The following is a 27717-nucleotide window of genomic DNA, read 5'->3' as shown; positions in this document are numbered from 1 at the left end:
AACTAGAACAGGATGGAGGGAGGGTGGATTTGAAAAGAAATGCAAGACTCCATCTTTAGATGTATTTTACAAAAGCTACCAAGTAAATAGGCCTCAGATCAAATAAACATCTTCATTCTTTGATTGCATAAGACAGACTAGTGAAGACAGTAGGCAGGGCTATAAATTTGAAACTCTGGCAAGAGACCGCACATTGCCTCAAAAATCCAGGCACAGTGATTTTTTTTTTTAAACAGAGTATCACTATGTCATCCAACAAGGCCTTAAACTCACAGAGATCTGCCTGGAGTCAAGGCACACACCACTTTGCCTAAAAACAGTGCGTTTTTTAAAATTGTCTTTATTAATAGGGAGAAATTGAGGAAGGCATAGAATGAAAAACAAAGTTGATCTGGGCTTAGAGTCAGCAAACTATAAGTAAATGGTTCATTATTCTGATGCCCTAAGGAAATCTTAAGTGTTTTACCTCCTCTGGTGTTTACATGGAATACACCAATATATTTTAGTTCAAAAAAACTAAGAACACATTATTAAGCCACAGAAGAAACATTTAGTAGCTACTTAAACCAAACACTATGCTGACTCACTTTCTCTCTGATAACCAGGTATTTTGCAAGCCAGAAGAAGAGAGAAGGCTGAAGAGAGTCAGAAACCAACTGACTGCCTCTCTGTTTGGATTGGCTATCCACTCTAGATGGCTATCATCAGGAAACCAGGTGAAATTCTTGAACTAACATGTCTAAGACATAAAATGCATCAGATCCGTGCAGTTGACTCCATCCCTTAACAGGAATGAGAGCAGAGGCCCAGAGTTATAGTCTTTTATGGCAACGCTTAAAATAAGTTAAGATGTCTGATCAATGCGCTGACTAGAAAAAGATTCTAATAAGCAGTACATGTTTGCTCTCTTCAGCCAAAATAAATCCTTCCTAACCAAACACCAGCAATGACTATTTTTAAGTCTTCAACTGATAATAGATAAAAAGCAATAAAGCTGTTTTTTTCCTTTTAATAACTCCGTAAATGCCTGATGTTAAACCAAGGGTTTCCCCCAACTCCTTTATAAACCCTATTTGGTCTTGTGAAAATAATTTATGAGAAGATTGTACTGAACTAGAATTAATTTTTGAGAACCAACTCAATTATATGAGCGAAACATACAGTAATTTAACTGCAGAGACAAGAAGCTGTGACCCTGGGATAATCCTGGAAGAATTACAGAATGATACATTAAAAAAATAATGTAATATTGAAGTGGAAGGCGAGAAAGGCAAACGCTATTTTTTTCTCATAAGAATAAAAAGTGAGGCCTTGGGGATGTCGCTCAGTGGTTGAGCACCTGCCTAGCGTATACAAGAACTGGGTCCCATCATCATCCCACACACACAAAAATTAAATAAAAATCCTTTGGAGGAACATACAGCTCGGTTAATGGGACGTATAGGCACAGGATACAGGGGACACCTACAAGCAAGAACTGCCAGGTAAACATGGTTCCCAAGAAACACGGGACTCATGCCACACACGGACTTTTCCTTCAGCTTCTCTGAGATTCCTTTCTCTTTCTCTCATTTATTCTCCCATGGCAGCTGTTTTCTTTTTTATTATTATCACTCAGAAAGCCTAGATTTGTTAGTTATGAAAACAAACAACGTTCCATACCCAGACACTCAAAAGAAAGATAAACAAGGACCTAATTAAAACAAACAGTAGCTTGAGAGAAATCTAATACTGTGGACTTTTCCTTTTGTCACCCTTCTCCTCAGGGCATTTGGGCAGCAACCTCAGACCAAATCTTCTGGGTAGGGTGAGGCCTGTCAGTGCACCCAACATCTATCCATCCACCCACCCACCCACCCACCCGTCCATCCATCCACCCACCCACCCACCCACCCACCCACCCACCCATCCATCCATCCACCCATCCATCCATCCACCCATCCATCCATCCATCCATCCATCCATCCATCCACCCATCCATCCATCCATCCATCCATCCATCCATCCATCCAAATTGGCTCACAAATCCTTTGGAACTGGCATTACCAGTCAGACTAACCGTTGTGGTTTGAATCTCCTATGCTTCCCGGCAGGTTGTATTTTGAATGCACGCTGTCCAGCTTGTGGTGCTGTCTAGAAGGTGGGTCCTGGCTAGGGAAATCAGGTCACCACGGGGTGGAGCTTTGAAAGTTACACCCAAACCCTGCTGAGCCTCACTCTCTTTCCCAGTCAGACACCAGCGGACAGGCCCTGCCTCAGACTCCCACCACCACAGATCAAGCCAGGATGCCAGGATGCCTCCCTGCCCTGCAACAAAGGACTAAGAGCATTTGAACCTGTGAGCCAAGATAATCATCCCTCTGCTGAGGAGCTGTGTCAGCTTGTCGCAGCAGCAGAACAGTAACTAATACAGTGACCATCTCCGTGCACCCGCGGTCCCTCTCTTCTCTACTACCCACCGTGAAGCCATACACACAGAATCACTGGAGGTCACCTTCTTCCCTGGACCCTCCCACTGTGCCCCCACCACACAGTCTCACACACACAGACACCAAAAAAGAGGTCAACTATTCTAATTCTTTTTCAAATCAGAGCCAGTTATTTAAATAAACACAAGTGTGTGTGTGTGTGTGTGTGTGTGTGTGTGTGTGGTGTGTGTGTGTGTGTGTGTAAAAGAGGGAAGGGGTATGTGTGTGGCTATGTGTGGATGGGGGTGTATGGGAAGACAGAGGTAGACTTGGGGTGTCTTCTTTCATTTCTCTTTTCCTCCATTACTCCTGACAATTCTTTTATTTTAAAAGTGTATTTACTCCTCATTAGTTTCCTACCTATATAATGTTCATTGATCAAAGTCCCCCACCCCCAAATGCACAATATCCTCTCTTACCTCCCCTTTCTTCTTTCCAAGTCTGCCTATTTTGTGTCCTTTTATTGTGGCCCTCGCATTTAACTGGCGTCTCCTACATGCACATGGGTGAGAGTTACTTACTTCTCCAAGGACAGTGCACCGGTATCCATGAAGGAGCATGACTCACGACGGCTACTCATATTTCAAGTGCACCATTCAAGGAATAGGCTCTGCTGCAGCTCTGTTCCCACAACCAAGCTCACTTTGTCCCAGCATCACACTGACCACACTGGCTTTTAATTGCTTGTCTGAATCCACAGATGGGTTTAGGCTTAGCGGGCAATGAACCGCACCTGGCTCACCATCCCACTGTGCCCACCACATCCTCAGGCGCAGAGCAGAGCTTGGTGAGTGCCTTTTCACTGAATCAAGCAAACACACTAAAGCCCTGGTTGTCTCTCCACCAACCTATCTGTGCAACTCAGGTCTCGGGAGGGGACAGGTTGGGCTCTATAAAGGAAATAATCACAGTGTTAGTCATTTTTCTGTTGCCGTGATAAACACCATGACTAAAACCAACTTATAGAAGACAGGGTTTATTTTGGCTTATCATTCCAGGGGGGGGGGACTGAAAGTATCACAATATTAGGGCAAGCATGGCGGCTGACAGCTAGAAGACGCTGAGAGAGCACATCTTCAACCAGAAGCATGAAGCAGAGAAAGCAAACTGGAAGCGCCCCCCCCACCCCGCACCCTGTGATGTACTTCCTCCAACAAGGCTGTGCCACCTCCCCCAAATAGTGCCACCAGCTAGTGCTCAAGTGTTCAAATATCTCAGCCTACAGAAGATATTTTTCCTTCCAACTACCACAAGTACTCAGAACAAAATGAGCAAGAAATACCTAATACTTGTTCACACAAATGAGCACTCAGCTCACTCGCTCGTCATGCTTTAAGGCATGTAAATCAAAGTGAATTCTTGAGGATAAATGAAATCTACAATGCGTAATGCCCACACCTCAAATAAAAGCCAGTTGTAGCCAATCTTGCCTGAAAACCACACCAATAACACTTTTTAAAATATTTTATTTGTTATTGCGCATGTGTCCACACCACAGCACACATGTAGAGGTCAAAGGACAACTTCTGGAGTGAATCCTCTCCTTCCACCTTGTTGAGGCAGGATCTCTCCAACATCTGCCCTCCAGGCCAACTGGTCCATGAGCTTCTGGGTAATTATTTTGTCCCTGATTCCTATCTCACCATGGGAGTGCTTGGATTTCAGGTGACAGACACCTCATCTGGATTTCTGTGGGCTGTGGGGATTGAACTCAGGTCCTTAAGCTTGTGCAAAAAGTGTTCTTACTTCCTGTCCCACAAATAATATGCCGTTGTTATTTACATCACGTCATCTTATTCTCTTATATCTCACTGATCCATTTATTTAGGTTACACCTATGAACTCTGGCTACCTCCACCTTCTCTTTATCAGAGACATTACCACATTTTTCCATAAAATTAACAAGATTTCATTAGAATTTGAAGCATCCAGGAGTTGTGCCTGAAGATTTTAAATTGCCAAAGAAGAAATGAAATCTGGATTTATTTCTTCAAGCATCAGTATTTATTTGTAGAATGTTAAATACAGCTTTGAATCCCGTGTGGATTTGCATTAGATTTATATTTAGATCCTCCAGAAATTTAAGCAAGAGAAAACTGACATTTTAATTCATTAGTAAAAGGCTATACAAACATCCAGTGACTTAAGACAGCATTACATCCCAATAAATGTGTCATACATTAAACAACACAACTTAAGAGTGTGTTTAACACAGCAGACCTACCAAACACCCTGGCTTTCTAACACAGAGCACTCTAAAGTCTAGCCTTCACTCATGTAGTTACCTAAAGTTGTGATCACTGATGTTGCCCATCATGAACAATAGAGTCAAATTGTGCACTTCTGGCTTGAAAAAGAATCAAAAGTCATCATCTGGAGAGCTTCTAGTGAATATATAAACTTTTCACACCATTGTCAAACTCAATAAACAGAGTCCAACCATTATGAGTGAGAGGGAACATCTTTGTTACTCTTAAGGTGATAAGGTAGAGAAAAGATGTCAAGACATGGTTGTGGTGTTTGAGAAAACCATAAAACCCATGGGCAGATTGTCAAAGCTCTGCTACACAAAATAGGCACCAGGCAGACATAAGCAGCCACATCCTGGAAAGAACCTGCTCTCCTTAACTTGTTCACAGAGACCCTTTCACAAGCTCATCTGATCATTCTCTCCAAGATAACAGTTTCCATACTGAACATGATGTACCAAGTGCTGTGTAATACATGGATTTTTTTATTTAATCCCCCAGTGACTTTATGAAAAAGTAATTATATTAATCCACAGTTTACTGTGGTAGGCTTTTGATAAAGGTTTTAAAGCACTCAGCAAAACAGATGAGTTATGAATCAAGGTCCCCCTCACATGAGAGACTGAACTCAGCTCTCTCTGCAACCTTCATAAACAGAAGCCTAAACTTGTCTAACAAGATCTTTATTCAAGAACAGTATCTATTTTCCTGGTGGCAATCATGGTAGGATTCTCAACAACTATCTGACCAATGGGTGTTATGAGATCTAGGATACTTGTGCATAAGAAAGTAAAACAGGGCATTATATAGCCAAGCTGATGTCACAGCCTTTAATTTAAAAAATATGAAAGGCATGTCAAAAAGAAACTGATATTGGACATTGAGATAAGGAAAACCACTTTCATTAAAGGGTGATGGGCACAGGTCATGTCTCTGGATATGATTTACCAAGCATATTACCTACCTGATACCCTAAAGAAAATGGGAAAATCCCGAGTTGACCCCTACCCACGAAGTGGAGTTTCATCTTAGCACTCTCACACACACACATCCGTCACCAGTACCAAAAGAAGGGAATGCTCTGAGCGAAGCCAGGCCAAACTGAAGACAGTTCAAACAGTGGTGTTGTTGGAGCCACCAACAGAAGACACAGAAGAGTGTCAGGGGATTGAATAGAATGGAAAGAGTTCAAAAGGATTTTAAGTGTAAGTGGGAATGTAGGAATGACTGACATAAAAAAAAATGAGGGATTAGGAGGATTCATAATTATGCCCAAGAAAAACTCATATCAGAATAGGTACTAAGCATCTTTTAGTAGCAGTAAAGTACCTGAAGCAAAAGAAGATGAGAAAATTTAAACAGCTTGCCAAATACCTGGGGCCTGAAGAGGAACAGGAAGAAGTGAAAGGCTCCTGCTTTGCTCCAGGAAGTCCTGAACACTGTCCTTACTGTTAATCAGGAGGATCTGATTCGGGAGGGCAGATGGGAAAGAGGAGGTGCAGAACAATTCCAAACAAGTCAAGAGAGAGCTCAGTAAGACATCAACCAGCTGCCCAGCAGGTAGTTGTAAATGAAGTACTAAAGTCAAGTCAAAATGAAATTGGAGGTGAAATACCCAGTAATTCCCCTTTCAGGAACAGATTCCATGAGTGGAGGGGTTAGAGGTTGAGGGACTGCCCAGATCAGACTGGCCTGTGCACAACTGTTGGGGATGGTCTGGATTGTTAACTGATGTAAGAGAGCCCGGCCCACTGTGGGAAGCATCATTCCCTAGGCTAAGAGTCCTGAGAAAGCAAGCTAAACACAGGCCTTTCAGCAAAGGCCTTTCAAATTACTGCCTGAGTCCCTGCCCTGACTTCTCTCAGTGATGTAGCCCTTTAGACAAAACAAATCCTTTGCTTCCCTGAGTTGCTTTTGGTCAGTGTTTTATCATGACCACAGGAATGAAACCAGAACAATGTTCTAGGCTCAACCACCAACATCAGAAATTCATATATGTCAATGATTGAAAGCTGGAATTCAGACAGATACAGGTATGTCAGACACTAAAGGCAACATTACTCATAATAGCCAAAAAGCAGAGGTAACTCAAGGCCTACTGACTTAAGCAAACAAACAAAAGTTGGTATATAGCTACAATTGAATTACCATTTAGCTTTCAAAAAAGAATGGAATTCTAATATGCACGACAACATGCATGAGTCGGGAAAACCTGATGCTAAGATAAGCCAGACACAAGAGGACAAAAGTGACCCTGGGTACATGCAGTACCTAAAATAGTCACATTCACAGAGACACGCAGTGATAGCAGCAGAGTAGCTATCAAGATTCACTGGAAAGTGAAGGCGTTATTGCTTAAAAGGCACAGTTTCAATTTGATAAAGTTCTGCTCATACAACACAAATGGACCTAATTGCACTGAACGACATCATTTAAATGGTTCAAGCAGTAAAATTTTGTTGTGTATACCTTGCTGTATGTTTGGGGGGAAAAATGAACTTGGAGTTGTCATAAGCATCTTTGTGAAAAAGCCAGAAAATGAATTAAACTTGGAGACTGTGAATTGGTCCTGATGTGCTCACATGTGCTCACATGTGCTCTGTGGCCAAGGACTGACTGGTACCATGCGTGGGCCATGTGCTTCTCATAAACTAGGAGCTGTGCTTGGTGAGTCCAGCTCTTTGCCTCATCTCAATATCACAAACAATGAGTTGGGTTACTCCAGCTACAGAGTCCTAAGCTGAGACTCCAGGGAACTAAATTGTTCAAGGTCTCTTGGCTGGTAGAAGGCAGAACCATCGTTAAAATACAGGTCTGTCTCATTCGTGAGTCTATTTTCTGTAGAATCCTGCCATGGTTGGCTACATAGAAGGAACGCAATACTGACTCAGAATACTTAAATATTAAATTGTTGCTTACGATAATAATTTCACAGTTTAATAAATCACTATATCTTTTAAGAGCATTACAGAATCAGCAACATAATCATCTCCAGACTCTGATTCCTAACGCTCTGTCGTATCTCACCAAACACGAAAGATAAATCACACAAAAGATATTATATTTATTGAGGGATCAGGGCGTGTATTTTTTTTTAAATTCTAGAAAACCTCTACAACATATTCTAGCACAAACTATTAATGGAAAGAAAAGCTAGGAAGCAATTTTTTGAGGAAATTAAACAAAAAAAACCCTTTATACTCTCTGAAGAAATAACTGCAGCAGTGTATTTGTAAATAAATTTCCACTCAGATATTAAAATGAATACTTTCTGATTCACAGCCAGTACAATGAGCCAAACCAAATGAAATAAAATTTGGCTGTCTTAGTGAACACATTCCTAAAAGTCCAGTGAGGACACTCAGTGGGTCCTGATTTCAACTATTTCATAACCACATCTGTATGAAGTGGCATGCACAAAAAAAAACAAACAAACAAACAAACAAACAAAAAATACAGGGTGCCTTAATCATGTACCCCAAACTCTGTTTTCATACTAGTCATTTCTAATTGATCTTATCGGAGACAACACCCACATCCAAATGTCATTTTGCTTTTATTTTTTTCTCTGATCCAGAAAGCATTACTAATATCCAATTGTATTCCCAGTAGATGTTTTAAAAGAAGGAATTCTAGGAAAGACAGCAGCCCTGGACAGCTTCCTTTTCTACATGAAAATGAAGTCAGGAGGAATTCTCTCTGTCCTCACAAGACCCCAATCCACTGACAATGTGGACATGATACCATTGTGTCCTGGCTCTGGAGTCCATCTGCAAAACCACAGTTGTTTCAGCCCCTGGCACAGAATCAAGTCAACAGCTGTGATAAAGGCAGGCATCATGGGATCAGTGACCATCACCTCACCACAATAACCTGGAGATAGACATCGCTTTCAGCAATGCTCTCCTAGCTCCGCCCACAAGTTAGTGCTGTTGTGCAGCCCAAAATAGGACCTTCTGAAATTGCTGCTCCTACTCTTGTGATGTCCAGCACCGGGCTTTGATCACCCTAAGAACATGGTGCCTCACCCCAAGACCTTTGATTCCAGGAGGTGTAGGGGGCCATGGGGGGAAATAATGAAAACATGGGTTAATAGAATAGAATCAAGCAAAGAAGAGGAAGGTGTAATAGTTGGGGTGATTAATTCAAAGGCAGGCAGCTCTCCTCTGACATCCTGGCCCTTCTCTTCCATACTGTTTGCTTCCAGAAAGTTCTCTAAGCTTTCTTACCACTTCAGCTCCTATAAAGACCAAACCTTGCTGTCCAGAAGTGGTAGAAAGAATTTCAAAGTGTTCCCATCTTGAGAGGCAAGGAACAGAAAATATTTTTGCATTCTGACAGACAGAATAAATATGCAGAGACCTTGAGCAGGGGTCTACCCAGAGTCCTAGTCTCTCAGAGTCAAGGGTAAGCTCATGTTCCAGTTCAGGGTCATTTTGATGCTTTAAGGGGAATGGAAAAGATTGTTGACTGAGATCAAATGTGGTACAGAATATGGAGATATAGAGGTCCTTCAAACTATTGGATCATATTTTTTAATGGACTCCTGATTCACAAAGTCCTAACTAGGAACTTCACCTGTCTTTGGGAGTTTCTCCCAAATTCTTTTATAGGCAATACTCTGACTAGACATTCTGATGAAAAGTAAGAATGGAAAAGTCAGGCATTGTGGAAGCCACAAATAGGGGCTTCCTAGCACATCTGTAGCATGAGTTCAGACATTGTTCCTTGTTTTAATTTGACCCAGTTCTCTTCAACAATACATAAACAAACAGCTTGTCTATTGTCCTGAGAAATATCAGCTAATTGAGAAGTGGTGGTGGTACATGCCTTTAATCCCAGCACTCAGGAGGCAAAGGCCAGTGGATCTCTGTGGGTTTGAGACCAACTTGGCATACAAAGTAAGTTCCAGGGCAGCCAAGGCTACACAGAGAAACCCTGTCTCAAAACAATAACAAAAACAAAAAAAGAAAAAGAAAAGAAATATCAGCTAATCAACTTTATCAACCCCAACAATTTCTTCTAACTAAGGGGAATAAACCAATGCTGGTTCCCATGGTGGCTGATTTTCTTTCTATGACACTTAGCACAATAGCCTTAAGATTTCCCCACATTCTTGCAAATGACAAGACCTCCTTTTTAATTAATACTATTTCAATTCCACACATAATTTCAAGAGTAAAGAAGAAGAAATAACAGATGTGGTCAATGAGTACAAAGTTTTGGTTCATCTAACAGCCACTGAACAGTTACAGGATGCGTGAAGAAACATGTAGTGATTTGCATGGTAAATTTCATCCTAGGTGGCATGATTAGTCTTTGTGTTTCATAGTTTTCAAGGCTGGGGACCATTTCTATGAGGTATGTTACAGTTGCCATGTAGCCTGGCAAAGGGCAAAGTAAACATCTGATGGTCATTCAGCAAAAGCAGAAGTGTCATTGAAACACAACTTCCTAAGTATCCAGACACACACACCTCCAGACAGTGCAGTCATACTTCTTCTTGAGAACATCATCTCACATGACCCTCATCACACCACTGGGAAAGCATTGTCATTTCTCAACTATCCAGGGCTAGTGAGGTCATAGATCTTAGAGAAGAACCTACTACCAGCACTTTATTATATCAGCATAATACCTAACTGCATTCTAAAACTTATCCTTATCTTCACAGATAAGTGATGCTCTCATTCCTCATTAAGGAAGCTTCTCTTTGTAGAAAATGGAGAGCATTACAGAAAGCCATAACTGGTCCAAATGCATACATCAACTGATCATGGGGTGTCCAATCTTAACTGATACATCTACAATACAGCTCCTGTACCTAGAGCTCAGGACACATCAAGGAAGACAGGGCAAAAATACTGTAAGATCCAGAGGACCAGGAGGCCTGCTGTAAGATTCTTCTCCTGGAAATGACAGGTAGGCTACACCCATGATATCTTACTAACATGACTATATAAGTAAGACCCGAAAAAATGCCAGTAGACATGCTAATGGGAAAGAGGAAAATATCATGGGGCCCTAGGACTAGACAGAAAAACTACAGACAACCAATGACTGCTGAGAGAGGATAAATTAGTCTTCCCCAAAGATGAGGCCCTAATGGGCCATCCAATACCGAATGGTCAACCCTGAAATCATATGCACATAAGTTATGTTAAGTGGATCATCAGGTTGTATTTATATATTTATTCATTTGTGTGTGAGAGAGAGAGAGACAGAGAGAGAGAATAATAAGCAAGGAAAAAAGAAGTCTGATTTGAGACATGGAAGGGGTCTTAGAGGGGACATGAGGGACGTATATTGGAGGGTGCAATTACATTCTGATTAATTTTTTCTTATCTTATAAAGAAGTAAAAAGACAACAGCCATCTGTGGCCAGAAGAACCCCAAAACAACTGAGCCCAGCTGCAAGGCAGGAAAAGCCACCTCTACGTGATTCCTGCTACCTGCAGTTTCCTCCTTGCTGACACATAGCCCAGGGAAGAAGCATGAAATTGTATTTAACAGAATCTCTCTCAAGACATGCTCAGTGTGTGTAATTACTCCTTTGTAACCTACTCCCTTTCCACTGATTAAAGATCCACTGCAACTCCAAACTCTTCTTTGAAGTAGCCATTATAAAAGGTATTGTGGTTTGTTGTTTGTTTTTTTTTTTAATTTACTAAAAATGCTAAGTTCACATAGAGTCAGAGGCCACTCTCTATAGAAAGAGGAGGCTGCATTCCTAGTTTTGTTAGGGAAAATGTGACAAGCCAAAAGAACCCTCCCTGCCACAAGACGGGGTATATTTCAACAATATGGCCATCAAAGAAATTTAAATTTTAAAATCACTGGCTCCTAATTCTCTACTATTCAAGTTAGACACTAGCATTGTTATTTAAGGGTATTTTAAGTAAGGAGAAGATAACAAAAGCTTGCACAAAAAGAAAGCTCATTCATGATGTTTTCTAAGACCTCCACGTCAGCAAGAAACCATGTCCTTGATATCTGAACAGTCTCAAAAGTATACTGCCTCCCTCTGATTAAACCAAATAATCTTCAGGCAAAAACCACAGGGAAGAGGTAGAAATCCAAGTTCTTAAAAGCTCTCATCCAGGGCTGGCAGCATGGCACAGCAATGCTTGCTACCATAGCTAAAGATCTGTGCTCGATCCCCAGGACTTAACTAACTCACACAAGTCATTCTTCGACATCTATAGCATGCACGCTCATACATATAAATAAATAAATGTAATTAAATCTTTTTAGAAACAGGTCTTTCAGCTTTGGTAGGTACTTTTCAGGTGCTGTTTGTAAGAAGCAAAAGGCATTGTTCTTATGTCACGTAGAACAATGGCCTCAAGGTTTACTCATGCCACCACCTACAATGACAGGCTCTCCTTTTGAAAGTGTTAACATCCCAACTCCAAATACAATTTCAATGGCAAGCAGGACAGATCAGTAAAAGATATTGGCTAGTAAGAACTGAGTTACCTTTCTATGGGGTAGTAATCCCGTAGATCACGCAGCAGGTAGTTTAGGAACACAGGGCTGAAGCCTGGAAATGCTGAGAGTCCATTTCGGGTGCTCTTACCATGAACAGACAACTGATATGGGAGATGCTTGAATGCAGTAGCCATTTTATCATGCTTATGTATATCAGAGTATCAGGATATAGCCTTAAGACCTATAATTTTATTTTCAAAATAGTTCAATGTTTGAAAGAGGCCATGATGAAGGCAGAAAGCAAAGCAGAATGGTGACAGTTGTTAGCTGCTCTGCCTGGCTTCAAAGCAGGAAGATATTAACCAGTCCTTGGCTGAGCCAACTGGGAGCAGAGATGACGGTGGCTCTTCAGAGTGCTGTATAGGCCAGAATGACTTCTGATCAGCAAAGCTGGAACCCTTGTGACATGACAAACATCTGGTGTCACAGACCCCAGAAACAGATGCTAAGGGGAGTATAACTGACTCACAATGCTCCCAACAGGAGTGACTCTGCTCGTGTGACTCGACCTCCTAAGAGCAGCCAACTGATCCAGGAATGTGACCCTGGGTCAGAGAAAGGCCAGAGTCCTTCACTGATATTGGCTAGTTGGAAAAACGTCACAGTCTATGACGCGTGACAGCTGTGGCCAGCCCTGCTTCCCAGCTGATGGCCAACGAAGACTGACATGAAGCTGCCATCCTGGCAGAAAGAGAGGCGAAGATGAGATCCCACCCAGTCCCAAGGCCCTAGCACCCTGGAAATCCCACCCAGTCCCAAGGCCCTAGCACCCTGGACATCCCACCCAGTCCCAAGGCCCTAGCACCCTGGACATCCCACCCAGTCCCAAGGCCCTAGCACCCTGGACATCCCACTCAGTCCCAAGGCCCTAGCACCCTGGACAGTGAACTCTTTCTATATCCCAGGCCTGTGTGAGGATAGGCAAGACGCTCACAGAGTCTACCAAAGACGTCCATTTCTTCCCCATTGCCATCAACCAAAGTACATCTCAGTTGAGGTTTGAAACTAGAACCCCTAACTAATTCATAAAATTATTTTCTAATAATAAAGGTAACTATAATCCTATAGTAAAACAATTTTCATACTATAGTTTTATTGGCCATATTTTATAAATTGTGAGAAAATATGATCTCAATTTAAGTGCAAAAATATACTAAGAGTAAAGACTATGTGAACTATTTTGTGTATGATAAGTCATGAAAATTACAAAAAGCAGGGAAAGGAAGTAAAAAAGAAAGTTAACCCACATGACTCTCTATAAAGCCTTGCTTAGAAAAATGCTTCTCTAACCTGACCCACAGACCTTTTTATAGCCATTCACCAGATTTAATTGGTAACTGAAACAAAGACAAATTTTGAAAGAAGAAACAAACCTCCACCAAGCCCTGGGAAAACAAATCAGTCTAACTTCTGACTTCTAAGCAAACGATTCAGTCTTTAATTCCTACCCCTTTCATTTCAAATACTCTACTAAGAATTTAGATGGCTTCATACCATGATCCATAAATCAGTGGTCTCTGACTCAGTTACACTCTCAGAAAAGTCACAAGTAAGACAGTACCAGACCAAGTGTGACTGGGCCTCACTTCTACTTAAAATACAAAGCTGAACTCTTTAGGGTGTAAAATAAAGTCACTGAAATCAAGATAGCCATCTTATTATTTCACAGATTAATTACCAAAAGCAGACAGGATGAAGAGGTGCATGCGGGAACCAGAACAGGTTTCAGATCCCTTTCTGCCCCAAAGCTCACTGTTCAAATAGATTCATTAATTTTTGAATATGTGTTTATCTATCATGTGCATGTGAGTGTGCAGGTGTTTGGAGGTCACAGGACAATTTGCAGGAGTTAGTTCTCTCCTTCTACCATCAAAATCAAATTGTCGGCTTTGCCAGCCAGCCCTTCCCTGCTGAACTATCCTTAAATGTATCATTCTTAAAAATGAGTATCAGCTTCCTGCCTCAATACCCCCAGAAATATCTCCCGCATGTCTTTAAACCCATGTCGACTGGAAATCTATTACTTCTGTATACCCCCTATTCACTGTATCCCTCCTTCAGAAAAGCCGAGTTTATTTCTACAAAGTGAGGTCTGGCCACATCACCCACCACCTTAATATCTGTGATCCTTCTCTGGCCTCCCTGGCCCATCCAGTATTCTTTCCACTCGTTTATCTCAGTTTCTTTTCTTCCTCCCACATATTTCACCAGAGGCAATGCCCAAGAGCAAAGCAACTCACTAGTAGAGTTGCTATTATCATTGTTATTTTTAAAGATCTCCTTTGAAAAGGTCTGAAAATGAAAGACGTTTCACAAAACCTGCATGGCCTCAGAAGCTACAATTAACTTCAGCAAAAGAGGCCTAGCCTTGTGGGAATCATGTAGGAAAATTTAATATCTCTACAAAGAAAATTACAAAGACACTCCCAAAACTTATGTTAATGCAACAGAATACTTCCTTTCTGCTCATAGGAAAGAAAAGGGTAGCCCATTTTAAAGGCACAGTAGCGTAAAGACGGTTCCTTTCATATCTCTAGGCACACCATTGATGGGACCTTGGAGTAACCAGGAGTCACCAGTGTTGATCTCAGATTTCCTGGAGCTATTGATATAACCCCAGAAGACCAGCTAACAGGAAAGATTCTGACCTGAGAGCACCTTGAGTTCACTTAGATTTGCTTTCAGTAGGGGGATGAGGAGGAGGAAGAAAAAGAAGAGGAAGAGGAGAAGACTGCAAAGGATTGATGTTACATTGGCTGATCCATTAAAGTCAATATAGATAGCTCTGTTCTTTCCAGTTTTTCAGGTGCTTCAAGGTAAGTTCCACTCCCTTTTCCAACTGCTTTCACAATAAAAGTTATATTAATGCCAATCAAAGAAGTGAGATGGAATGTGTTACTAGAGTTCATTCATAAGTTACTTTGGTGACTGTCTTACGGTTTCTATTGCTGGGATGACATGCCATGACCAAAAAGCAAGTTGGGGAGGAAAGAGTTTATTTGGCTTACACTTCCAGATCATAGTCCATCACTGGAGGAAGTAAGAATGGGAACTCAAGCAGGGATGAACCTGGAGACAGGAGCTGATGCAGAGGCCATGGAGGGATGCTGCTTACCAGCTTGCTCCTCATGGCTTGCTCAGCCTGCTTTTTTATAAAACCCAGGTCAACAAGCCCAGGGATGGCACCACCCACCATGGGCTGAGCCTTCTCCCAATTGTTTACTAATTGAGAAAATGCCTTACAGCTGATCTCCTGGAGGCATTTCCTCACTTGAGGCTCCTTCCTTTCTGATGACTCTAGCTTGTGTCAAGTTGACACCTAAAACCAACCAGTATAGTGACGTTGCTATGTGGAGTCATAGCCAAGGGTAAGCAATGGAAGGGAGGATCATACATTATCTCTGGGCCAATGAGCACATATATCTAATCCATACACACAACACTCTTTCTGATATGTGCAGACCTCAGGGCAAGCAGGTATGTGACCAAAGTCACACTGATAACAACCTAGCTCCCTCTGGAGAAAGCTGTCTCTTCCTTCCCAAACAAGATGCATAGTTAGAGTCAATGTCACAATTGAGGTGACTGACTAAGATGATTCACCTGGCCAGCCAGTACTGCAGCTTTAACCACTGAGATTTCTGATGGCTTTACTAACACAAAGTCCTTCACCTCCTCTGCTACGATTTCTCAATATCCTGAAATAATAAGAATCTCCTGTGGCGACTACCCAGTGTCTACTCAATACAATTCTACACAGGTTCTCAACTAATGAGATGAGTTGCACTTTACTGCAAACTTATCATCTTCCAAACAAAATAAGGACATTTTAAAGTAAAGAATGAAGCCTTGTGGGATACAAGGTGAGCAAAGAGCACTCGACATGCAGCTGTTAAATCACCTGATCAGCAGCAGTGCACATCTGTAAATGATGCTTTATTGCACAAGGAAAATATGCTTACTGAGAAGATAACAATACAGAGAAATAAAATCAAAGGCTATCCATGATCCTGTAATTCATAGGTAGCAACAATTTATATGTTATAGAACACATTTCCAAATATCATACATACTTTAGATAATTAGGTAGTAGGGAAGAGGGAGGAGGGAGGATACAGGATGGGTACCTACATAGATGACAAATAGATGATAGATATATGTATAGATAGATAATGATGATGAAGATAGATAAATGATGATGAAGATTGATTGATAGATACATATTTACATACATGCATACATATATACATACATACATAGAAGATGATAGGTAGATGGGTAGATAGAAAACGTACATACATATTAATGTATATGCTTATCTATATCAATATATATACTCATATATACCCATATACATAAAAGGAGATATGTTTATAAAAATATTTGATACAAATCCTTTCTCTTGCATTCTGTTCAGAAAAAGCAGCCATCTATAAAGCATTTTATAAGCAATAACTGTCATGTAGAACACTTGACAGTACTTCTATTTCTCAGAAAAATGGAGTCCAAATTAAGGCATGTGACTATGCTGTCCTTATTTGATTTAATAAGGAGATAAGGGCGGTGTGAAATTAGTAAAAAGGAGAAGGGCACTTTGTCCCCAAAATTGTTCTAACATGTATCTCAGTCTCTCAGTTTCTCTCACAGATTTACAGTCAGGAGGCACAGGACACAGTCAAAGGAACCCATTGACAGGATCTAGATTCACATATTTCTTCTGCTCCTGTGTGCACAGCATTTGACTAGAAGAACCAGCCTTGAGGAAAGTATTTGAAAGAATATAGGGAGAAAGTATGGTGATATTTTATTTATATATTTTGAAAGATTTCTGTTCTTTCCTGAACAGAAATCTTTCAAACACTGCAATATAATTGATGAGAACTTACCAAATTTTCTACCTTTTCTGAAACCAGTTATTCCTGCCATGATTTTATTAATTAAATGGGGTATCTAACTTTACCATCTTCCAATGGCTCATGTTGTAGGGAAGCCTAAGATCAACTCTTGGAAATAAAGTCTCTGTCAAATGATTAAAACACCATTGAAGACAGAGAGATGGCTCTTCAGTTAATGGCATGGATTGCTCATGCAAAGGATCCAGGTTTGAGTCCCAGTACTCACATTTGGTGGCTCAGAATCACTCCAGCTCCAATCATGCTTTTGTGAGCATCTGAACTAACATGCACACACCAACACATAAACACATACATGCACACACACACACACACACACACACACACACACAATTTAAAAATAATAAAACAAATAAATCTTTAAACACCCTTCATAAATATCTCATTAAAATAGTAATTAAAAGGGAAAAAAATCAAGAATATCATAAACATAAAAATCACACTCTAAGCTGTAATTACCTAAATAAATCTTTACTTAGAACCAACTGTTTTTCTCTATATTATAATAAAACAACACTTTTATTTCCATCATCACTATAGTACATATTACTACATAAGTATCTTAATATTTTATTAATGTTATCTCCATGTTAAGCTTCAAAAGTAAGTTGAAATAGTATATTGCACACACATCCTGGAAAAAATATATCTGTCAACCTCTGGATACATCAGAGACTTCTTGCTCATGACAATGGAAAGAGGTATGTCTGGAGTGTGTTAAAATTATGTAATGAGTACTTTTAAAGCATGCTTTGTTCTAAAATACTATCTAATGCTGTACTATATAGACCAGGCAGGGCTGAGAAAATAATGACTAACAAGTTCAAGGACATTTACAATGAAATAGATGTCTTTGACAGGCTTTGGACAGCCACCAGTTGGGACACTATGTCTTCCACAACATTTACTAGTTTATTCTAGAGCAGTGTTCTCACCCCGAACTCTCAGTTCCTAACCTTTCTTTCTGTAAGAGCCTCTTCTCCATTTCCAAGGTCTTGGAGCAGCTCCGAGTGCTGAACTTAAATCTTGTGTGATTTATCATAATCATCCATCTGTGATCATGTGATTCCTTCATTAGGTTGTGGGCAAGGCATCTTTGGATGTCTTATGGTGCTATTATGAAATGCCCTTTAATAAATATCTGTTGTATGAAAACAACAGAAAAATATAAATTCTTTAACTCAGCAGGTTAGTCCTTTCTGGGGAAAAGGGATTTGAGGAACATGAGCAGGGAAGTGTTCGCAAGTGTATATGGTAAGAGAAGAGAAGGAAGGAGAAAGGAGGATTGGAACAGAGACAGTGGGGACCAGACGTATGATCTTCAGTTGCTCAGAGAGCATGAACAGTGATATGTGTGGTGGAAATCAGAATAAAACCATCTCCTCGCTGATTTTATTGCACCACATAGCATCAGCTGATAGGAACAGCAAAGCACAATCATTTTCAAGTCTATTCCCTTATTGCTAGCACCAAGGTGTCAAAGGAACAAATAATTATGAATTCCAATCACTGTACAAACTACAATTTATCTTCTCTGGCATATAAGGAGACTATTTTGGACATCACTTAGTGAAATATCTTAAAGAGGTCTAGCCACATTTTAAATGACTGCATTTACATTTCCACCACACAGATCATACTTATAAATGTAACCTAGTCACTCATCTATATATTCTCAAATAACTGGACTCCATTCCATCTCATTCACTCTTTACCTTTGAGTACATGATTTGAAACTGCTGAGTGTATCAGATAAGGATAATGTTCATTTGGATAACATTTAAAATCCATTTACTCCTTCTCCAAACAAGTAGAGAAAATAAGTGCCTTTCACAGGGAGAGGTTGTAATTTAATAATTAAATTGTGTTTCCTGTTTCTTTATTTCTTAGCAAGTGAAAAATAAAAAGCTTTTTATTTTATCTAAGGGAAGGTGGACATGTGGGGGAAACAACAGTTCCTTCTTCTCTCTGTGTTTTCCTTTCCTCCGGCAACGAGTATCTTCTGCCTTTGACTGGATCAGATCTGCTTGTTTACTCAAACACATTGTAGGATTAACATGGAAGAAAGAAAAAGTTCTACAGGGCGGACCACAGGTTTATGAAATAGATCTTTCTTGTGCATGATATTTTTCCCTCAAGATAAAAATTGAGACAAGTGAATACCAGTTTAGTCTACAGGTTTGGTGCTGTGATAGCATAGGATATGGCCCAGCAAGGGTCTGCCTGTTTTTCAGAATATACTTTCCTCTGGACGAGTGGGTGTCAGAGAACAAGCCTTTCATTTTAAAAGGGTGTAAAGGTGTCAACAGTAGTTTCCTACAAAGGAAGGGGAAGTCGGTCAGAATTAAGGCTAGAGACCATCACTGGAAGGCTCGTGAGAACAATGCAGGCAATAATTTTGAAGGCTAGTTAATGCCCTTTGAATATGTGCCCATTAAAGCCTGTCCATAATTCTTGTGGAAAATTATTGCCACTCATAAATGGGGCTTTCTAATGGATTGTTGATGAGCTTAACCACTATACATGGGCACAAGCTACCACTTTAATGGAAATAGTCAATGCCATGACCAGAAGAACCACTTAGTAGGGAAATTGGAAATTTAATTTCAATCAGATGAACAAAAAAGTGAAGAAGAATGCTCCAAGTGGTAGCATAAAAAAACACCAGCGATTAAAACCATTTGGAGCCTTTGATTACCCTTCGGAGGCATTTGTTGCCATGGTTTTTAAAGGCCTCTGAAAACCTTAGCTATGTCCACAAAACCTGCCAAGAAACAGGACTCTCTACTGATTTCATTTGTCAGAGGCATTTTATCTTAATTATCTCCAAGATAAAGATTGCTTGGCCAAAAGGAAGAAAGAAAGAAAAAATGGAAAGGAAGATGCAGTGTCCTCTCACAGGTAGAATATCTTCCTCCATCTTTCTCTAGAGTCATATATGGGCACATGTATAGCACATGTCTAATATTGCACTATCACAGTAAAGAGCGACAAACATTTAAAATCAATAATGCGGCCAGGTGTGGTGGCACATGGTTGTGAGCCTAGCCCTTGGGAGGTAGAGGCAGGAGGATGAGGTATTTGAGCTATAGCCTGGGCTGTATAAAATGCTATCTATAACATAATGTTAAAATTAGTCATAAGAATTCTTAAACAGAATAAGGTTTCAGGTCTTAAGCTTTGTACCTTATCTCTGTTTTCCTCTAATGAGAGTCAAGAGCCAAGCATCTGGCAAATTGAACAGTGCCTAAGGATAATATCTGTCTTTGAGGAAGGTTCATTGTGAAGGTATTCACTTAAAAGTTGCGTAACAGTTCCTCTGTGCACAGACTTACACTCTCTGCCTTTGGTCTAAATAGTCTCACTCCTGTGCCACACAGTGTGCATGTTGCCACAAGATGAACAGTTCAGATGGAAGTCTGACAAGTCAGAGGATTAGACAAGCTCTGGGCCACAACCTAAGGGCCAATGAACTCCTACAATATAACCTACCTCCCCAAACCGCCAAAAGTCTTGGACTTTTCTTCAGTATCATTAAAATCATCATATTAGTTCCTGCACTTTCCTATTTGTATAGTTTAATGTGTCAGTACCAGCATATTCTCCTCCCCACACACACTGTAAAATCCTAAAGTGCATCCCTTGGTCCTATTGTCCAGCAGTTTCTTGTGAACATACTTTTGGTAATGGCGGTCTTTTTTTTTTTTTCCCACAATCTTTTGGTAAGATCCAGAAATCTCCTTGAATGTGTTTTTTCTGAGGACCAAAAGGAAGAGTTTTGAGTTTCAGCTATGATTTGGGAAATGTGTCCCAAGGGCACACATGTAAAAGGTTTGGCCTCAAGTTCATGGCACTATTAAGATGTGTCAGGGAACTCAAGAAATAGAGGCTGGTAGGAAATCTTCCAGTCACTTAGGGCATGTCTTTGAGGGGGATACGGGACACAAGCTTGTTCTTTTTCTCTCTGTTCCAGCTGAGTCAAATGGGCCTCCTCCTCCATGTAGGCTCCCACCATGATACAGCCTTTCTACAGCTCCCAAAGCAATGGGTCCAGGTGACCCCACACTGAAACTCTAAGCCAAAACAAAGCCTTCCTGTCTCTAAGTCATAATCTTGGTGGTTTCTAAGTAATGGAAGCCAGCTGACAGTTACTTTTCCATCATTCAAAAATGTGCTACCTTCACAATGAAGTCACTCTTTTCATCGAGTCCCTTTAAAATTAATTGAGGAAATTACTCCAATGCCGAGCCTGGACTAGAGCAGAGGGTCAGTTCTATTTGGTGGTATATCAAGCTAACATCTATCCTTAACACAGCATGCCTAGAATTGAACTTCCTTTACCTCTCAGGTAATTGGTCTGATTCTTAATGTCCCCTGTTCATTCATTTCCCTTTGACACTACTTATTCTTTTCACTATTACAAAATTCATAATTACTCATTTTAATATATATATCTATATATATATCTTTCATTGTTTTAATGTAATATACTCTCTCCATTCTATTCCCTTTCCCCCATTTTATAAACACCCCATATCTTTGAACACCTAAGTGAGTTGAATGTCAGCCTGCTCATCTCCATGCTTCCGTGCCCTTCCATTCTCCCCATCTCTCATCTCCTGTGCATGCTTCTGACAGTTGAAACTGTATCAGAGACTATTGTGTCCGAGCTGGTAAAAGTGTGTGTCACCCAAAGCAACACAAGTGGATCTTAACCTTCCGTTTGTGCTTTCATCCATTCACTGAGTGACTCCTGCAATACAATACCTTGATTCGGTCCCAATCTCTGAGGTCAGAATGGGAAGAACACATGTATGCAAATGTATGCAATCCATTGAAACAGTACCTTATGGAGGTGCCAAGGGACAAAGAACTTCTGCACAAGCATGTGAAATTTTTTATGACAGCCATGCTTAATGAGTTTAAGAATTTTGACAGGTTAAGTCTGGATAGGAATTCTAATATAAACAGATCGACAACTCAGCTTGTGTCATGTCAGCCACATATAAGCGCAAATAGAGACTCCAGGGTACCTAGAAAGGAAAACTAAAACAAGACATACATAGGTAAATCCTCAAACTGTTGTCTAAGGATTATTCTGTGGGCCATGAAACTCATTAAGGGATTTTGTACAAAGGATTGACATATATTAGTGACTTTCTTTGAGAGTATTAATAGACAGGCAGTGTGCAGAATAGTTCACAGATATGAAAAGCAAACCAAACAAATGGTGAAGAAGGAGAGAAAGAGACTGACGTGCTGTGATTATCTTGGGTGAAGGAACCAAGTCAGAGTAATGGGAATTGGGTGGGTATGTGTTTAAACAATAGACTCAATAGAACTATCCAAGAGTTCTGCTGGGAAACATTAGAGATGAGGGTTGCAAAGCAGAACACTGGCTGGAACTCCAAACTTTGAAGTCTGAGACAATAATGAAGGAATAGATCTGCCTTATAGACAGGGAGCTGCTGGTGGCATGAGGAATCACCCAGGAATGAATGGTCAGAATAAGGCAGGGGTCAGACTTAGGAGATATTTGCCTAATCATGAAATACTAGGCTTTAAATATAGAATTAGTTTTTCTATGCCTGCCATAACCAAGCACCACAAGTGAGTGCCACTAAAATACATAAATGCATTGTCTCATGGAGCTACAAGACAAAATTCTGAAATAAAGGTGTCAGCAGAGTCCAGCTTGCTCTGCATGTCTCTGCCTACCTTCTGGAGTTGGTCAATGATCTCTTTCATTCTTTGCTTTGTAGATGTATCATCCCAATCTCTCTTTCCACTGACATACTTGGCTGTCTCCAAATCCCCCTCTTCTTACAAGGATACCAGGCGTATTAAATTAAAAGCCCCTGGGCTCCAGAATAACTCCATTTTATAAATTATGCTTGCCACAACCTTACTTTCCATCTGTGTCATGTTCTGGTGAATGAGAGGTTTGGGCATCAGCATCTCTTTTGTGGAGACATAATTCAATCCATATCAGACATGAACTAAAGTCCTGGGAAACTGGGGAGGAGAAAGAGGGAAGGAAGGACAGAAGCAGAGACCAGGACTACACATGGCCCACTTACAGAGCTGAAAATGGAAAGGGGACCAAAGACAACTAGCAGAGCCCTAAATTCTTCCAAGCTGGCTCTCTCAATTTCTTGGTTTATACTATTTCACACATGGAGAATTCTGTTCTAAAATGTTTTTTAGAGATTTGTTTATTTTTATTTATTTTATGTGAATAAATGTTTTTCCTGCATGTATGTATGTTCACCCCATTTGTTCATGATGCCGGCAAAGGACAGAAAAGGGCTTAATGTCCCCTAGACCAAGAGTGACAGAGAGTTGTGAGTCACCATATGGGTACTGGGAACTGAAGCTGGGTCCTCTGCAAGAACATAAAATGTTCTTAATCACTGAACCACTTCTCTATTCCTTGTTCCAAATTTTTTATTGCTTATAAAAAAAATCTTTGGTTTCTTTCCAAATCCATCAAATGAACCCCTTTCATTAACACCTCCTTTGCCAAGCAAACCCAAATGGAACAGCCAGTCTATATCCCAGCACAGTAGGATATGGCCAGCCAGACTAGCATAAACAGTGAGGTCCAGGTTCAGCAAGATCCTCCCTCAAAAAACAATATGAGATATGATTGAGGAAGAATTCTGATGTCTACCTGGAGCCTCAACACACACACAAACACACATACATTCAAACACACCACATACATACACACACATATGCAAAGAAGAGAGCTGGCCTGGAAAATGCCTGGGTAATCCAAATGAAAAGAGTAAGAAAACTACATCCATGCATGTCCTGAAGAGGGACTAGTTTGTCATATTGAGGAAAGAGAAAAAAGACCAAAGCATCTGAGTGACAGTGAATAGGGAGAAGTCAGCTAGAGTTGAATTATGTTAAATTATATAAAGGATTTTTAAGTTCTCTCTCTCTCTCTCTCTCTCTCTCTCTCTCTCTCTCTCTCTCTCTCTCTCTCTCTCTCTAACACAAATGCAGCTATCCACAGAGGCCAGAAGATGCTGTTAGATCCCCTGAAGGGGGAGTTACAGGTGATTGTGAGCTGCCTGCTGTGGGTTCTGGGAGCCAAATTAGAACTTCTGGAAGAGCAGTAAGCACTTCTGATCACCGAGCCATTTCTTCAGCCCTGATAAAGGAAGTTTTCATCTAAGGACTTTGGGAGTTTTAAGCTTAAAATCCTATGATTTAACTAACAATGGAAAAGATCTCCCTTGCTGTTACATGGGGGCCAGAGTGTAGAGGGTCATATGTGGAGAACAAAAGTTTAATATTTCCTATGTGTTGACAGGATTTCAGATATATCTCTAAAAAGATCTCAGAAATAAAATAATCCTGTAAATAAATAGGTGCTTCTCAAATCCTAACCTACCATGGATGCACACAGCGGCCTAGAGAGAGAAAAATAATGGGAACACAGCCCCTCTTGAGTGGACAGTGGTGAGCCCCCAAGATTGAAGAAATAGATCTATGCAGGCACAAATAGCCTTCTAAGTGAGTTTGGGGTTCTTAAATAATTTATTTTTATTTTGTGTGCATTGGTATTTGGCCTACCTGCCTGTCTGTCTTTCTGAGGGTGTCAGATCCTCTGGAATCGGAGTTATAGACAGTTATGAGCTGCCAGGTGGGTGCTGGGAATTGAACCGGGGTCCTCTGGAAGAGCAGCCGATGCTCTTAACCACTGAGCCATCTCTCTAACCCCAAACCTGAAGATCTTTCTTTTAAGGTTTACTGTTCCTCCTCCCTCTCCTTCTCCCATTTCCCCTCCACCTCCTCCCATCCTACCTCTACCCACTCCTCTTAGGTGGTAAGGCCTCCCTTGGGTATTCAACATAGACTGATATACCAAGTTGGGGCAGGCCCAAGCTCCTCCCCACAGCATCAAAGCTGAGTAAGGCATGGCACAATAGGGAATGGGCTCTAAGAAAAAACAAGTTCACATACTTGGGATGAATCCTGGTCTGATTGCCAGGGGACTCACAATCAGATCAAGCCACACATCTGTCACCCTCATTCAAGGGGCCTTGCCGGCTCCCTAGCTGCGAGCCCACAAGGATGTTCCCACCTAAGACTCACAGAAATGGTGGAGAGGGTGCTTGAACTAGCCTTCCCCTGAACTCAGATCGGTGACTACCCTAAATGTCAGCATAGAACCTACATCCAGCAACTGATGGAAGCGGATGCAGAGACTCACAACCAAGCACTTGGCCAAGCTCCTGGAGTTCAGTTGAAGAGAGAGAGAAGGGACTGTGGAGCAAGGGAAGACAAGATCATGATGGGAAAAAAATCACAGAGACAGCTGACCCAAGCTAGCGGGAGTCCATGGACTCTGGACAAACCTGAAGATCTTAAGAAAAGTCAATGTTTCCCGACTACAGCAGCTGCAGGAGCTATCCAGGGTGCTGGATGGTTTCACAGTGAAGCTTTTGAAAGCCCAGGTATCTCTGTCTAGGGTGTCCTCCTTGGATTCAAGGTGCCCACTACATTAAACCTTAACCAGACATCTTCAAACCATTTCCCCCTTGTCCCAGCTGCCTTGTGAGCTCGCACGGGCCTTCATTATGTGTGTCTGATTCAATACTGTGCAACTTCACACAACCGTTAGAGTGTGAAGTGATTGCATAGTTTAATGGTATGAAGATAGGTTTGGTCTCCACTGTGCCCTGTTGTCTCCTGGAGTTACAATGAAAGAAGCGTAGTGAGTTTATAGAATGCTTTCTCCTTGCAATAAAACCCAAGGTAAAACTTGATAGCTGAAGCTATAACCTGATTGGGTCACTCAGTCCACAGTGTCTGTGTAATGAAATAATTCTAAACCTGCAAGGATTAATAAATTAACAAAATTTCCAACTTCAGATCTCTAACTTAAATGGGATCCTATATTTTGCTTTTTTAAAAAAACATACACTCAATTGAGGCCATGACTCAGTTCTTTAAGTAATCAAGTCTGCACTAAGCAAGGGATGAAAATATGTATGCTTTCAAGACAAACACTTTGCCTCTTCAACCAAAACACTTAGGAAGAGAGAATAATCTGGCAGACACTCCTTCCTAGCTCTCTTCTTAAATAACAAGGCAAACAAGCAGAACCTCAGCATCTTCAGGATGTTCCACCCACGAATTAGACCCTTCACTGTCCTTAAATGTGTTTGAGGGTCACTGTGATTTATAAACAGCCACAGTAGTTCAGGAAAACTTATAGTTCCAAGTTATCAAGACTCAGATAAGCAAACAGAACTGGGAAACAGCTGCACTTGCCCAGTCTATTCTTTTGTATAGTTGGGAACAGATGAAGCATATGGAAACTCTATCAAGATGGAAAAGAAATCAACCACTGCTCCTTGACACAGTTTCAGATTAAATGCACAGGCCAGGAACATCATTATTTACAATGATGGCGAACCAACATTGTAAAGTGTTATTCGCAAGATGTCTGTAGTCTTTCTGGATCTCAATCGTATGTTTGCCTAGATGACTAAACAAACACTCCTGCCTCCCTTCCTCCCTCCCTCCACTTTGCTCTCTTGACGCTTTTCTTCAGACTTACTTTGAATCAATAAAAATTCTCGGAGAGTCTAACTCACCGTTCTCTGGGACTGAGTGAAGTTTAGATTCCTATGAGACTCGGCTTCCACCTCTACTTCGGCATTTGTCATACTGTAATTTAATTGCTATTTTTTATTCATTTCTGACTCTATAAGCTTAATGCAAAGAGGGACCAGTTCTTTCCCTGTTTTCATATCTTCAAGTCTACATACTGTGCTTTGTGTAGAATGAGAATCCAATAAATACATAACCTTAATAAACAATTATTAAGCTTTAGTCATTATTGGGCCCCATGTTCTGTCTAATACTCAGCCTTATTTCTAGGCTTCTTTCAGAACTCTGGACTCAACAGTTATCCTGCTTCAGAAACCTTTTATATGACCACACCATAATGCATAAGAAGTTTCTGAAACCAGGTAAAAAATTCTCTTTTATGGCTACAATTTTATTGGAATCTTATCTAGTCTGTTATATCAAATAGGAGATACCTATTTTGACTATTGAAAAGAGAGTGAAATTCTTATAATATATTTGAACTTGAGATAATGCCATACTAATAAAATGTTCATATGTAAGCTTATTTTTCTTCATTGTTTTTGTAAGTTTCTTTTTATACATTGTTTTCTGCTCTGCTGCCTTAATGCTTAAAATCAGGACTAAGTTTGGTGGCATTTCATTTAGCATGCTCCTGCCGGTGTAAAAATATAATGGAAATCCTGTGAAAAAATATAGCTGTTGTTTCTTTCAGTCTCAACAACTTGAAATCTACAGCTGGCAAGAGTTTCTCCAATGGCACTCACTTGTGTCTGCCATCTTTGTCCAGGTAGCGCTCTATCTGTACATACCCACTCTCTGACTGTACCATGAAAGTAAGTTGTCTCTAGTTTCCCAAATAAATTCTAAATTTTTCAAGACTGTTAAATGTGTCTTACACATCTTTTAACTTCTCCTCAGAACATCTAGACAAATACAGACTAAGCTCCTGTAAAAAAATAGGAATAATCCACCTTCTTAAGA

General features: G+C 40.6%; 1 protein-coding gene and 1 non-coding gene across 3 annotated transcripts in view; one reads left to right on the top strand and one right to left on the bottom strand.

Moving 5' to 3' along the window:
- Positions 1-27717, bottom strand: part of Esr1 (estrogen receptor 1) — a 372005-nt gene that overhangs the window by 195598 nt on the left and 148690 nt on the right. The window lies entirely within an intron of this gene.
- Positions 8689-8774, top strand: LOC121823336 (small nucleolar RNA SNORD88). Its single transcript, XR_006064746.1, has one exon. It is a non-coding gene; the product is annotated as a small nucleolar RNA SNORD88 (small nucleolar RNA).

Source organism: Peromyscus maniculatus, chromosome 16 (assembly GCF_049852395.1).
Source record: "Peromyscus maniculatus bairdii isolate BWxNUB_F1_BW_parent chromosome 16, HU_Pman_BW_mat_3.1, whole genome shotgun sequence".
Lineage (NCBI taxonomy): Eukaryota > Metazoa > Chordata > Mammalia > Rodentia > Cricetidae > Peromyscus > Peromyscus maniculatus.
This window is presented reverse-complemented; position numbering and strand designations above follow the sequence as displayed.